At 36.8% G+C, this 15,759-nt stretch overlaps 1 long non-coding RNA gene across 1 annotated transcript in view; it reads right to left on the bottom strand.

Annotated features, from left to right (window-relative positions):
- Positions 1 to 14,916, bottom strand: part of LOC122138927 — a 29,392-nt gene extending 14,476 nt beyond the window's left edge. Inside the window, exons 1-4 of the long non-coding RNA XR_006155905.1 lie at positions 14,675 to 14,916; positions 14,292 to 14,576; positions 13,705 to 13,854; positions 7,902 to 13,336 (exon numbers count right to left, since the gene is read on the bottom strand). This is a non-coding gene — a long non-coding RNA (uncharacterized LOC122138927). The remainder of the gene's footprint in view (positions 1 to 7,901; positions 13,337 to 13,704; positions 13,855 to 14,291; positions 14,577 to 14,674) is intronic.
- Positions 14,917 to 15,759: the final 843 nt, after the last annotated feature.

Raw genomic sequence — 15,759 nt, 5'->3', positions numbered from 1 at the left:
CTCAAAAAGCTGCACATCATGCTGCGATCTAAAGCAATTCAAGAACAGATGAGAAACAAAGTAATTGACATGTATCAGTCTCATACTCAAGCTCCTACTCAAACTCAAGCACACTTGGGTTATGCAACAGAACAATGATCCCAAACACACCAGCAAGTCTACCTCTGAATGGCTCAAGAAAAACAAAATTAAGATTTTGGAGTGGCCATGTCAAAGTCCTGACATAAATCCAATTGAGATGGCATGACCTTAAACAGTCCTTTCATGCTCGAAAACCCTCCAATGTGGCTGAATTAAAACAACTCTGCAAAGAAGAGTGGGCCAAAATTCCTCCACAGCAATGTGAAAGATTCATTGCCATTTATAGCAAACGCTTGATTGCAGTTGTTGATGCCAAGGGTGGCACAAGCAGTTATTAGATTTAGGGGGCAATTACTTTTTCACGTAGGGCCAGGCAGGTTTGGACAGCTTTTTTCCCTTAATAAATGAAATCATTATTTCAAAACTGCATTTTGTATTTACTCTGGTTATCTTTGTGTAGTATTAAAATTTGTTTGATGATCTGAATCATTCAAGTCTGAAAAATGTAAAAAACAGGAGGGGGCAAAAACTTTTTCACAGCACTGTAGCTGCACTTTTACTAAACATCCAGCTATCAAGGTTAGTAAACCAAAGAATGCACCTAGCTAATTTCCTCAAAAAATGACCTGTATTAAGCATCTCACCATTCTTAAACCTGCTATAATATAAAGCTGGTTCAATCACCAAGCATCTAAACTTAGGTATTTTACCACTGTAGGGTATCTGCTTTTTTTCTGAGGTATTCTGAGGTGAAAATCTCTTTTAGTGTAGCTATATTTCATTAATTGATGTTATATAAGCCGTCACCAATAAAGCTGCTTTGTGTCGGTCTGCTTAATCCCTGCTGGCTTCCCATCATAACCCAAAAAGAAATTGTAATTGAAATCAGATCATGGAGCCCGTGGGCATATATGTCTTTAAGAGAACCCCACTGTCCTTGTCCCGTCTAAAAGCTAAAGGAGGTTAGAGCCAAGCTTATCTTCTGAGGTAAATAAGAATTTGTTTCAATTCAAGATAAAGCAAAAGTCAGCATGAAAGTTTCTGAAGTCTTCTGTTTCTCTGTTACATTTAAGGAACACTGACAGACTTCAGCCTTAAGTGTTTCAAAATGTGAGTTTTTTGAGAGGATAAGATAGGGATACGATTAATTATTTAGGCAAATAACTCTACCCCTGTGAATTCAAATCCAACTATTGGTGATCTTTCAAAAGGTTTTTTTCGAAACGCCATTAAAATTCCCTTTAAAATAAATCTGAACCAAAGAAAGGTACATTTTTCAGAACTATCTTATAAATACTGTACATGTATGAAAGCTTTACTGAATGTCATGATGAAATTAAAACCAGTACATTTCAGAGTTATAGTTAATTTCATAGGATGAATTTAACAACAATCACTCAAAATCTTGGACAAGCCTATTAATTTGTCTAATTATTACTGTGCAATATTTTACTGCGCAAATAATCCAAAATCATCAAAAATATAAAAACCACAACAGAAGCGCACAAATTATGTAGTGGGAAAAAAAAACAACTTCACAATGTACATTCTGTAATAAAATAATAATCTAATTAAAATATTCATAAGCATGTTTGTCTACAACACTATAATGAATTTAAGCATCAGCTTTAAAAGTTCAAAACGTTTTGTAAGATCATGATTATTCAAACTTGTTAGTCTACTGGTGACTGGTAGTATATATTCTTGTCTCATAGCAGTGCTGAGGTGACTCGATTATAACAGGGACAGACCTGTGGGAGGTTGTAACAACCATGTAAACATCGATATGTGGCTTGCTCAACGGCACACTGGTAATAAAGCAGGATTTTGAAAAAAGTAACTCTGACCACACCTAAAACCTCTACTCATGGTTACAAATAAAAAATAAAGTCTTAGGAGTCTTGCATCACTTGCTCATCCTCTGCAGTGAATGGAAATCATGAGATTGAGAGCCCAAACAGCTGATTAAAAACATCACAATAATCCACACTTGTATTTAATCAGACGGTCTGAGGTTTAAAAATGTACTGATGTATTTGTTTCTTAACAACACAACTTTTTGCTTCACGGGAGTCATGTGGATCACTTGTGGATTATCTGTGATGTTTTTAATCAGCTGTTTGGACTCTCATTCTGATGGCACCCATTCACTACAAAGGATTCATTGATGAGCAAGTGCCGTAAAGCTAAATTTCTTCAAATCTGTTCTAATGAGGAAACAAAATCATCTAGATCTTGTATGTGCTGAGGATGAGGAAATTGTAATTTTTGGGTGAACTGTTCCTTCAACAAAGTTCAGCAAGCAGCAGATTATTCTTGTTGAGGTATGGACTGAAATATAAAAATTAACTCCACACAGAAGGGGGAAACAGTAACATTAACAAACCACAAAGATAAAAGCGAGTAAAGAGAGGCAAGCAGACCATAAGATTTGTCCAGCGTGTCTGCAGGGCATGTCAAAAACTACAGAAAAGAAGAATGATGGCTCATATAGACATGGGAGGTGTCTTTCTGGCACACAGGCATATATTTTAAACATGTGCCATTTGCTCAAACATGTCAATCGCAAGTGTGTCTTTTGCAATATACATGCAATATGGAAACATACCCGTCAGGCACAGAATGCTGCTGAATAATGTACCATCAGAGACATGCATGCTTTAATTTAAACACTACACTTCTTCCCTTGATGTACAGTACAATACAGTGACCGGCTTTGCCAATTTTTTTTCTCATCAACCAAAGGAAACTGGAAACTCCACGCAAGATGTAAGAACTAATTTACAATCGCCCATGGAAATTGAAGAAGAAAATTAGCATGATTCATAGAAAAAGTGCATTTTTGTTACTAAACCACCAGTTATTTAAAGTTAAAGTTTAGCTTAGTCAGGTCACCCGTAGGCACATCCCGTCCTAGTAAAATGCAAAAATAGCTAGACAAATTATTAAAACTATGAATTATTTGGCTTGCCATAAAATATTTCTAAGTGTCCTAGCAACAAGATCCTATAGGTAAGCGTTTCATTTATAATGTGGCTAACCAGCATTCAGGTCAAACCTGAATGCTCGAGGATAACAAAGCTCTATATAAAATATGATTATACATAAACATTTCTCAACATTTCTTTTAAAGAAAACAGGTATGTATATAAACCCATATCAGGTATAGCAAAAATTTATACATAAAACTTTTCTCAACATTACTTTTAAAGAAAACAGGTATGTATATCAACCCGTATCAAGTATGGCAAAAAATTGTATATCAATGACAACAAATTAGTATACAACCACAAATCATTTGTGACCTAAAATTAAATTAGCTTGAGTTGGGATGCAGATGTAAATTTATGTTTATTATCAAAAACAGTAGCATCTTTAAAAATTGTAACAACCTCATTTTTATATGATAAAATTAAATTATTCTGACTGTTTGACTGTTTGTTTTATTAAGATTAACCATTGGTCTTCAATAGTAGCATACATTTAGAATATGATACCCACAGTTAATCCACACATATAGCACCTCAGTACCATGGTAAAATGTATCTATCTAGTCTAAATATGCAAAAATGCTGATCGAAAAAAATATTGTAATTATATTCCTCCTTTAATACATTTAATACATTAATAATATAATAACATGTGATATGAATAGCCCACATTTCTGCCATATTACCATTGTGCAGTTAGTGTTATTACAGTAAATTGATAGTAAATGATTGTGATTTGTACACTGAAAAGCCTTCTGACTGTATTGTTGAGCAGTGTTTCTCCTGTTTCATCTGGCTTTAAACTAATTTAAATTACCGAGTCATTTGTGTTCTTTACTGAAATCAAGCGCTTCACACAGCTCTTTTTAGTGCTCGTGCGACCAAGACTGATCAGCGAGTAAACACATCTGCTCCAGTAGGCTTTCGTCCCACTGCAATTTGTACTTTGAACTGAGCGGATAAACGGTCTGTGTGGCAATGGTAACTGTGTTTCATTACACTTTTGGTGCATAAACATTATATTGAACATTTATCAAACTCTTGTTATCATTTTATCTAGGAAAATTTTATCGCGATAATTACCGTTGTAATTTTATCACCCAGCCCTACTGGAACCTGAAAGTTAGAAACTCGTAAGTGTAAGTTTACTCAGAATTCAGAGGAAATAAAGTCAAAATTGTAAGATACATAGATAATAATAAACATAATACATAATAAACCCAGACACTACTGACAGCATGATCAAGAATACATGGAAAACTGGACATGATTTCCTCTGTGGTTATTTTACTGCAAGCGATAACTGAGACACTAGATATCACAAGTTTCTTATGAAACATGTATGAGTGCGTCAGTGGTGTGATTTGAGAGCCATGAAAGTATTACAGAAAATGTACAGAATTTGAACATCTTTTATTGCTATAACATGCATATGATGCTGCAAAAACAGTCAAACTTGCCCATGTAGAAGAAAAAACAAAAAAGATAAATCAATGCAGTAGAATCAAAATGTATTGTGTGACCAATCAGAATTTAGTATTTTAAAAAGCCACACAATAAATACATGCCACAGCAAACAGCCTCCTCCTCCCAGTATGCAAATCATATGACCTGCCCTTCAACTCGATATGTCAAAGGAAGACCACCATAAACTCTGTGCAGACAAGCAGACAACATGTCTGTTCCATTATGGGAATACGAGGTTCAATTGCCTCATACACCCTCTCCCTCACCTGTTACTAATCCGTTTGTCTGCATTAATTAGGCATTCCCATTCCCCACATTCATGAGCTGTCAAATGAATCAACTATGGTGTCACAGAAAGCAAAGTAAGCTGGGTTGACATCAGGTACAAAAGTGTTCTTTAATTTCTCTGGATCTAATTACAGCACATTGCTTGCTACACTTACAAACTGTAGTTTAATAATACCTAGAAAATTATCCAAACGAGATTAAATTTACAATGATAACATGAGCTTAAGCAACTGATTCTTTGCCCTTTCTCCCATTTGAAATCAATTCAAGCTTCATAACACAAGCGATCCCGCTAGCATAAAGGTGGTGCACAAACAATATTTTGTGTGTGGGCTGCACTTCAGCATTAGCACAGACCAAAGCTTCAGTCCTTAACAAACCTCCCTCTTTGGAAGTTTGTCCAACCTTCCTCTCGAGAACACTATGTTCAAATACATCGCAATTGAACATGCCAATCAAATGAAGGGAAATCATGCAGTGTGATTCTGTAGTTATATGTCAACCCATGTACAGCTTCCTCTGTGTCATTTTCCATGAGCACATGCATTATGCTCTATTCTACTCAGCCTCCTGAAACTGCAGTGGCTACCTAGCAACCCGTTGCTATTAGATACTGCTGGGCCAGTCACCATGGCAGCAGATTCTCACTCATTTTCTTTTCCTTTGCACTGTAAACCCTTGCTCTCTCTTCTATGAAATGAAAAATGAACAGTGCGTGTGTGTGAAATGGGGATATTCTGCGAAATCATGTGGGCATTCGTTGCTAAAATACTGACATTCAGCATGTGTATGATGAGGCCCCTGTGATGCTCCACACAGTCAACTAAAGTGATACTGCAGTGTGTGAGTATGGACACTGTATAATCCTCAACCATTACTCTGTTCCTTTCCAAAATTACATTTCCAACTGGAATCTCCAACAAATATAACACATTTTAAATGATAGGGCTGGGTTTTGACACAAATTTCTCAATTCGATTCAATTCAATATCAATTATTCTGGATATATATCAGGTACAGTACATGCTAAATTTACGAATGAGTATGAATGCTGGAAAATATACATGAGAGTCAGTTGGTATTGAAGGTTAAAATTAACTGATTTATATACAAATACCCAAATTACACTCAGGTAAGTTTTTAAAATAACAGTTAGCTACAATTACATAATTATATTTCTACTGCAAATCATTTTTTGAAATATAAACATTTGAATGGTGGCTGTCATAAAAACATGCTGGATTTATTCAAACATAAATTAAACACCGAAGAGTAGTAGAAGTTATATAACAATTATGTATCAAGAATATATTATATGGTTCTGTTCGTTAACTTAAAACAGGCTAGACTAATTGATTTTGGTATATTTTCGTAAAAATGAGAATTGAATTAAAATCGAGAAATGTATATTTTTCACTCACCCCTTGTAAGTGATCATATACAAACTTACTGTATATACCAGCTGAATTCTAGAGTGGCAGGTCCTGTGAGATGCTTTACTAATTCCCTGAGAAATTAAGATGACATGAATAGCATAATATGATCTCTGTGAACTTATTAAGTTAATCTCAGTCTCCATTCAGTAACAATATTCCCCAAAAGTAAGTTCTGTCAATATTTATGTCCAAGTCTTGTGTTAAATCATTGTAATTGCATTAACTATCACTAAATTGCATTAAAATCAACACTCCTTGGAAAAAAAACCCCACTTTTTTTGCAAAACTCCAAAGACGTTCCTATACATACACTGCAGTTTCCAAAAAAAATAAAAATAAGACTGGTGGCAGTAAAACACCAAAAACTTATATTTCTTTTTAAAGAAATGATGATTAAACAAGCAAAAGACTTTTTGCATGGCTCCTTGCAAAATACTGTTATGGCCAGAAAACACTTCTAGCAAAGTGCATGATTTGTAAATGAATACATTTAGATATTTTCATTACATAACCAGCTCCATATATGTGAATTTTCTAACATAGTAAAATTGCTCTGCAACTCACCTGGTACAGAGCACCCAGTCACATGTCTCATGAAACACCAGTCATGATAAAAGAGCTCAGAGACTTGTAGAAGCAAGCTACAATGCATTTTTATCTCATGCTTGCTTTTGTTAAACATTATCAGTTAGGTTTAGGGTAGGGATTAGTCTAGGAGGTACATTATTATTACTTTTTAGTGCCACTCACCAGACATTTAATTTCCAAACTGTTGCAATATATACAGCAACTAACAATAACATATTGCCAGATTCACATTCATAGGTTTTGAATAAAACTAAATACACCTTTAGTGCCAGAACTAGAATTTTAAAAGCCTAAATAAGCTGCAGTGAACAATCAGAACAATTCGATATATAACACAACAGACAAATACACATATGACCACACATCAAACTGCAATGAGTCACTGAAGCACAATTACAGTTTATAATCACGCCTCATTAATAACACAATATATGGACCTTGTCATTATAATAAGAAAAACACATTTTATGCCCATTGTGTGCTTGAACATTAATACACAAAAAAGTAATGCTATTAGGGAAAGGACAGCTGATTATGATGTTTATGAATACAGAAAATTATCCATTATCCTGGGGTAATTTCTTCTGAATTGTAAATAACACATTATCTAATATTTGGTACGATATAAAGGACAACAGTCCTGTTAAAAAAAACAGATCCCCTAAGAATGGGGAAATTAATTAAAAAAAAAAAGTTTGAACAAATTTCTGTTTGTAAGCCAATTTTTGGGTGCCTTTAGGCAGTGAAAAAAGGATATAATGTATAGCACTCTAACTAATTAAAAAGTTTATAATGTTTATCAAAGTGATATTCCACCCCAAAAAATAACACATTTTGTCATAATTTAGCATATAAATTTTCTTTAGTTGATATGCACCAATAAGACCGGCAATTTTGTTTACTGGAAACAATTAGCCTTGATATTCTGCTAAACATTTTCTTGTGTGGTCTATGGAAGGGAACAAAGGTCATACAAGTTGATGAGAATGAGCGAATTAAATATTTGGGTTAAGTATTCCCTTAAAATTTGCAGATGCTTGAGCTGAATTACCTATATTTGGCTCAGTCAGTGGTGCACCCCAAACAGGTGTGTGGATCCTACATCCTGGCCCTTCTCTTCACTTGCTGGCAATGTCAGCTTGACCACATGGAGGTCACTAATGCACAGATGGTCAAATGGGTAGAGGTCTGTTGTTTTTCTTCTCTGGCATCCCCCCTGGAGGACAAATATAGAGTCAGCTTCATCCAAATTCAACGATTTTGAATGGAGCCCTGAAGGTTTAACACCAAATTCTCAGCCAAATGCCCTCTTCTGTCCCTAACCCTTTGCTGGCCAACAATCTTCTCTGTCCTCCCCATTACCTCACAGTTTGGAAATGTAGTCCCCTACAGTGACAGCTGCTGACAAATTTGACTGCCACTGACAGCGTCAAGGTCAGAAACAGCACTCTGATGCTGCCCCAGGTGAGGGCTCCGTGCACTGCCATATGATTGACAGAGTTCATGGGCAGGTTAAAAGTTATTTTTCATTCTCTGTGTAGACTTCTCCCAAATGAAGGTAAAAACATCTACTGTATCTACAGCAGATTGACAAAAAGATGTCTTTTAAATGACAGAAGCTTAGTTAGAAGTTATAACCTGTGTGTAGTAGCTGATGAAGCTAATCTTTCATTCAGTTTCACTGCAGAGAAAGACACAGGGGAGGACTGAAACTCAACATATCTTCTCTCTAATTTAACCCTAATTTGATTGGTTCTCTGTGCTTTGCTGGAAATCAACTCCTCTGGCACCTAGCCACTCTCATCAAACCTTTGACTACATCTCAAATGCACATCTGGGCTCCTCCTAACAGGAACACAATTAAGCAATGGTATACTCATCTATCAGTCTGCTAACATTCCCTGATGAGCAGTTTTGTTGCTTGTTTCTTTTTCGTTTCTTCCGGCAAGGAATAACACTATACTGGACCCTCTCTCACACACTCTTTAGCCCATAGTGTTTGATTGCTATTGTTTGTTGTGCTCGGAATCTTTCCAAGCTTAAACGAGGCATTACAGAGAAGCTTGTGTCCCCTTCGCCCTTTGTACAAAAACAACTTTTCATGTATTTCCTTTTCAGCTCGAGTTCTAAAGATCAGTTTTCACTGTAAAAATTTTGGAAGAGAACTTGCGTAGAATGGTGTTTGCAAAATCTGTCGCTTTAATTCAACAGATGAGTGATCGCTAGGGTGTTGGTTGCTAACTGGCCAAAATCAAAAGTCTGTGATACTACAGTCCTTACATTTGGCTTGGGTCCCTCTTTCTAGTTGAAGCAGGTTTTTTTATTTGTCTGCTGGGCAAAAACTTTAATCACTTACAAGAGAAATGGCCTACCTCAAGCTGCATGTTGTGAGGTAAAAAACAGTGCAATTACACACTGAAATGTGATAAATTAAGGTGAGAAGTTTGTTCAAATCCCTAAAGTATTATGCCTTAGCAAACAACACTAATAACAACATTAAAGTACATTTACATTTATTTATTTAAAACACGCTTTTATCCGAAGAGACTTGCAAATAGGGAAGCAATTTGTCGTAAGAGCCAATAATACACAATGCCAAGTTTAAAGTACAGTGTAAGCTAGATTAGTGCACAAACTAAAGCACAAACACATTTTTAATTAATATGTGTTTGTTTTTTGCAATGAGTAATAATAAACATAAAATAATAAATAATTTAAAAGAAATATTACAAGGTGGAATTTTCTATAAGAACACATTCTAGCTTATAAATGCAGCTATATGTGTCGTCTTCTAGTCATCTCTGTCAAGAAAACAAATAATTCATAAAGAATCTCTTTCCTGTTGTAAAACAAGGTCGGCAGATACATCTAGCTGCTTTTCCAAAAAAAAAAAAAAAAAAAAAAAAACAGTCTCATCTCTGGCTGACTGAGAGTGTTAGCCTTCGTCTGCTTGAAATCATATCAGAAACGGATTAAGCTGTCGCTCTGTTTACCTGACTGCGGACAACAATCCCAGCAGCACTGGTAAATGGAACCAAAGTCACGTCTTAAAGAACAGCTTGCTTGCACTATACAAGGTACTCTGGCTTGTAAACTAGATCAAAACATCATGACTGATTAAGGATGAACAAAGCTCCTTCATCTACCAAAAATGCATTTGGGAGTCTACAGCAGCAGCGGGCATTCCCACGTGACAGGACGCAAAGATAAAATGTATTTCAGTCATATTTTTATAGTTTTTACCTATTCTCAGGAATTTGTTGTTGGGTAAAAGCTTCCAGTAATTGTCCACCGAGGATGTTGGCTTCACATTAGATCCCTCCCTATTTCCTTTGGAGTGAAAGTGCTCTGAGCCTATGGGATAATGGGACTGAAGTATTATGGTATCATGTTACCTGAAAAGATGGCAGAGAGCCTCAGATCTTTCCCAATTCAGGCTTCCTGCGGTGCAGTCTGCCAGCATCTCCTGTCACCTGCCTTCTTTTCTACTTTTTCCTCTCTATTTCAGTCAAAAAGCTTGATAGGTAGCCTTCTTCAAAGGCATCTCATCATTTCCACCTCAACTCTAACTTCTTTGACAGGTATAGAATGATGACTAGCCCTAATTCCTCAAAGCTCAAGAGTTCGCCTTTTTATATGAGAGAACCTGCAAAGGTGATGGGATGCTCTGCCTGAAGTGACACTAGCTCCCGTAGTAGGATATGCTCCTGTGTAGATTCTCACTGGACAAACTGTCAGTTTGGAAGTAAATGATCCATTTTGTGTCAAATTGTAGAGGCAATGTGACTTTCTGTGAGAGAGGTCCAGGGAATCACTTTGGGACAGTGAAAAAACCCAGGTAAGTCAACTGCAGGGAGACCAAATGACAAGTTTCAGAAGAATGACACCAGTGTTGTGAAGCCTCGGTCTTCAATCCCCACTCTTTTCCACTGCTCAGGTCACGGCAAGAGTTTTGGCCCCGTCAACTCAATGAGACAGGGGCCACTGCAGGCCTTATAAATGAATTCCTCTCACCTCACAAAAACAAAGATAAAGATCCAATTTTCTCTGCAATATCCTGTTCCACAAGGGGTTTTCTTTGAAATATGATCAGGGATTCAATTAAAACCAGAGTGCAAAACCATGACAACTTGCCAGAAACAAAGTACATGGCCCAGAGATGCTGAATATTAAATGCAAACGTACTGTGAAACTGGTCTGATCAAAGAAAGTGATATGTTATACATTGAATCTTTTATTGAAAAGGGCCATTAAAGATTTGGGAATAGAAACCGGACACTTGTTGATTTATGTCTCCGATTAATGATTCAAACATTCTTTACAATAAAGAAATGTGCACTTATGAAGAGCAGAAATCTCTTTCAAGAACTTCCAGATGCAATTAGCTGTGTCTTGAACACAAAGTGCTTAACGTCGGCAGAGAGAGACGGAGGGAAAAGAAAGGAAAAGCACAGCCAAAGGGAAACGAAGGGGAAACAGAGATAACTCATTCTCTCATTTGAAAAAGGAACACTCCCCTAGTGTTGCCATGGAGACATGTCCTCTCAGATCCTCGTCGACATAGTTCTCGGCCTCAGTGCTTTCTAGCCTCCAGGATCGGTGTTGGTGGGGGCAGGGGCACTGCCATCCTGAATGAATCAGGCTAATGAAGGAGAAAGTCATTAGAGATACAGAATGCACAACAGAAGTCAGTATCCTGGCCCTTGTTGCCTCAGGGACGACACACATTCAGAAGGATAGAGTTTACGGTATATTCTTGAGCAGGAGCCAGGTGCTTCAAACGTCCTCACATCAACAGTTGGACCAACGGCATACAGCAGATGACCTGGTTTAGATGTTTGACGATTTCTTTGTGACTACATCTATTCATCTATTCACGTTTTGGACAACATTAGCATAAATCCTTTAGTAACTTGCACATGCTACTGAAGATCAACCTTAATTGTTTGCTTCTTGGTCAGCAATACTTTACTGAGTGTATGCAGATTAAATAGTACACAGCTTTTAAAAGCAGCTTTACAGAAATTCATGAGGTTACTGTTTGTAATACCTAAATATCTAATTCTCCACATTAAGCATTTCAGAACTACACTGTTGCTCATAAGTATGGTAGCAGAGATTTTTTATTTAGAAAGAAATCAAGTTTTATTCAGCAAGGACACTTTAAACCGATCAAAAGTAAAGAGTGTGTTACAAAACATTTCTATTTCAAATGCTGTTCCTTTGAGTTTTCTATTTGAAGAATTGTATTTCAATATAGTGAAAAATATTACTTTATATAAACACCTGTTTTCAATTCTGAAAATAATAAATGTTTCTTGAGCACCAACTCAGCATATTAGAATGATTTCTGAAGACCGGAGTAATGGCTGCTGAAAGTTCAGCTTTGCCATCACAGAAATAAATATAATTATAAAATATATTACAATAGGACCCAACCCAAACTTTTGAATGGTAGAGTAAACTCTAACATACTCATTCATATACTTTAATTTTTATACTTTTACTTTTGGGCAAATGTAAACATTGCAAACTGTTCTGTGTTTAATCAGTTATTTTCAATTAATTTAAATGCATAGTAGTACTTTGAGAAGCTGCTTTTATGAGCAACCCTGCATGTAGACAGGAAAGAAACAGATCGAAGTATCCTTTATGTCACTTACATCTGTGCTTCCCCACTCTTCAAAAAGCACCAGCCACGACTAGTTTGCTGATATAAAGTGCAAAAGATGGAGTTTAAAGAAAGCTGTTCCACTGCAATTAAGGGAACTTTAACTACGATCAAAGAATAAGAAATGTACAAAATTCAAAATTAGGTTTTACAGACTGCTACATGATTAGGGCTGGATGGAAGGAACATGACTACTGCAACCCTCAAGATCAAGAGAAATTAAACAATAACAGCATGGCTCATTAACACCACCTAAAGAGCCAGAGACATAAGCATTTTAAATGTGTCTATCTCTTTCTTGTCAGATAAAAAAAAAAAAAAACAGCTGAAAAGAGCAGACAACGGCACAATTTTTTTTTGTCTTTTGACTGAATGTCAACATGCTTTTAAACATGCTCGGTGACACAGAAGACCAAGGTAAAACAAAGGATGGATTCTTGTTTTATTCATTTTTAAGAGAATTGTTCTATCACTCTCTTTTTTTGAAAGCTTCTAGTCCTGTATTTCCTACAGGGCAAATTGAATGACTGGCCCCGCAGACCTTTCAATAGGGGTCAGACACGTCCAAAATGGGAATCAGTACCTCCCCATGGTTCATCAAAGGGAGCGTAAAATACAAATGGAGGGTGAAAACAGCGAGAGAAAGTGAGAAAGAACTGTGAGAGATATGTATCGCTGGCTGAAGTGGATTCAGCGGTGAGATAGTGAAAGCGAACAAACCTTTCAGATGGAAATTAGGGCACACCATACAAACCAAGGCCAAGCACAGCCTGTGCATCGTCACCATGGCAATCCACTGCGAAACAGAGAGGGACCTGTGAAATAGAACCACAAAGAATCTCAGAGGGCCGGTCTCATCGTTTAAAAACTCAAAGTCATTTTACTTATTCAAAAGCTTGAGGCAGTGTAGGAGTCATGGAGCTGCCGTACTGAATAATCAAGGAAACTGAATAATTCTGCATATGTAGCTTAGAAATGGCTGTAAATCCATTTCCTCCTTGTTGTTTATTAGGTTGCAAGCCACATAAAAGAAACCTGTCATTTCAAGACACATCAAATAATGCACAGCACTTTTTTTCCCCTGTGAACTCATGCATTGAGAGAGACTGGAGGTAAAACTCTGAATAGACAGCATCTCCGCTGCCTTCGCTAATGCATTTCATTTCCCATTCTTTCGTCTTACCCTCTTTCTCCTATTCTGCAATGTCCCACTGAGTTCAGTGACCCTAAAGAGAAATCAATATGCTTTCTTGTCATGTCAGTGAAGCCATCTCCTCTGGTGCTGTTTCTCTCTCCTTCTGTTTTCCTTCTTGACACACTTGATGTGCTTTCCCTGTAGTTATAAAAAAAAAGAAGACCAAAAAACATAAATGGAAGGCTTGCGGCTTCAACAGCATTAAATAAGTAGCCTCGCGTCTCCCTTGTACCTGTCCAATAAAATGCATCCTTTTACTTTTACCTAAACTTACATTAGGAATTTGTACATCTTTACAAGTGATACATGACTCAAATTGATATGTATTTCTGGTGCTTTATTTTCTTATGAAAAAGAGAAATAATAGCTGAAATGACCAGGATTACCTATCTTTATTTGTAATATTATTCACTTGACTATGACTTTACAATTAGTTGCAGCACTCTGTCATGACATTTATCTGGCTATTGTCTGTATTACTGATTTATTAAGCCATTATGCATTTTAATAGATAACACACACAAAATGAAAATGATCTGACCAAACACCATGATACGAGAGAGATTAAATCTTACCGTATTATTAAATGGTCCATTAAAGACATGGGAGTGAAAACCGGACTGATTTACGGCTTGAGTCAGATCAGTACTCACAGTCAAAATAAAGAAATATGTGATCACAAAAGAGACATCATAATTATTAATTTGATTATAACGATGATGTTAATATTCTCTCACCATTATGCAGCATTTTCCCATCTGTCAAGAAGTGGAGCACGCAAGTAGATTCGCATCTTTCTCGGAGAATTTTGGCTGTATTCAAATTGCGCTGCAGTTAATTTCCAGCTCACTGTTTGACTTCTGAATGTGATACAAATAGGAGAAAGAAAGTTTGTGCAATTCTGTAGTTCAAAAGACTGTCAACAATGGCATGCGAATGGCTGAGAGCATAAACATACAGCACACAGTGGAGATCCCAGGGGTTGTCAAAGCTTGACTTCAAAAAGGCGAACCATGGAAAGTGAGAATCTCTGGGAACAAAGTGAATGCTACAGCCTCCATGTGGAGAAGGTTCGGGTATACTGTCATTCAAGGTAAAGTGACAGAGAAATGTTTGCAGTGGTTGCAGACATGAACCGCTCAAATGGTTGAGATTTGGTACTGCTCTCTTGGAGACTGTGTGAATAATTCAAAGCCTCTGGGGATGCCAATCCACAAGAGGAGCTCGGGGGGAAGTCACTGTACTGCTCCACCTGCTAAGTCTACAGGTAACACAACAGGGAAAGGCAGCCTGAAAACACTAAAATCTTCAGCAATGAGAGTTTTTAATATACTCTGAAAAAGCATGGATGCTCCAAAGGATTTGAATGAAAAATACCACTGAACCGTGAATACAAACAGTGGGATCCAAAGTCTGTCATTTTAAACCTTAAAATTATGCCAAATTTAGGGTTTGGGAACAATAAACATTATAACATTAAAAATTAAAGAATATTTAATATACACAGATGCTTTAAAATCATGACACGATCATCACATCACACAAAATGCTGTGTGACAATTTGGCAAAAAGAACCCACCTCTATCTAATACATCCTAAAGAGCTAAACTAGTGCGAAAGATAGTCGTGCTATATAGGTTGAATTCTCTGTTGCGCTCCGCTGTGCTCATCTGGAAATCAAAAGCTCAGAATACCAAGGGAATGACCTGTGTCAAAGAGGCAAAGAATGAAATCATCAAAATGGAAGCAGAAGCCAGCTACACTGTACTGACATCTTCCCTTGAGAGACAGGTTGGATTCCTGCAGGACATGTTCCATCTGATGAAAGGCTGATCTTTGTCCCAGAGAACACTGATTGAGTGTGGTATGTGTGCTTGGTTCTTGAGTCTGATTCACCCTCAACGCTACAGTCATTACAGTCAAGCACAGGAGAAAGCAGCCATCCACTAATTGGTTTGATTCATGCAAAGGCACTTGCGAGGTGATCTGAGTTGAGCTAACAAATTTCTAATGTCTTAAAATCAGACAGAGTGTAATAATTTA

Source organism: Cyprinus carpio, chromosome B11, assembly GCF_018340385.1.
Source record: "Cyprinus carpio isolate SPL01 chromosome B11, ASM1834038v1, whole genome shotgun sequence".
Taxonomy (NCBI): Eukaryota; Metazoa; Chordata; class Actinopteri; order Cypriniformes; family Cyprinidae; genus Cyprinus; species Cyprinus carpio.
Note: the sequence above shows the minus strand (reverse complement) of the source record. Positions and strands in the feature narration are given on the sequence as shown.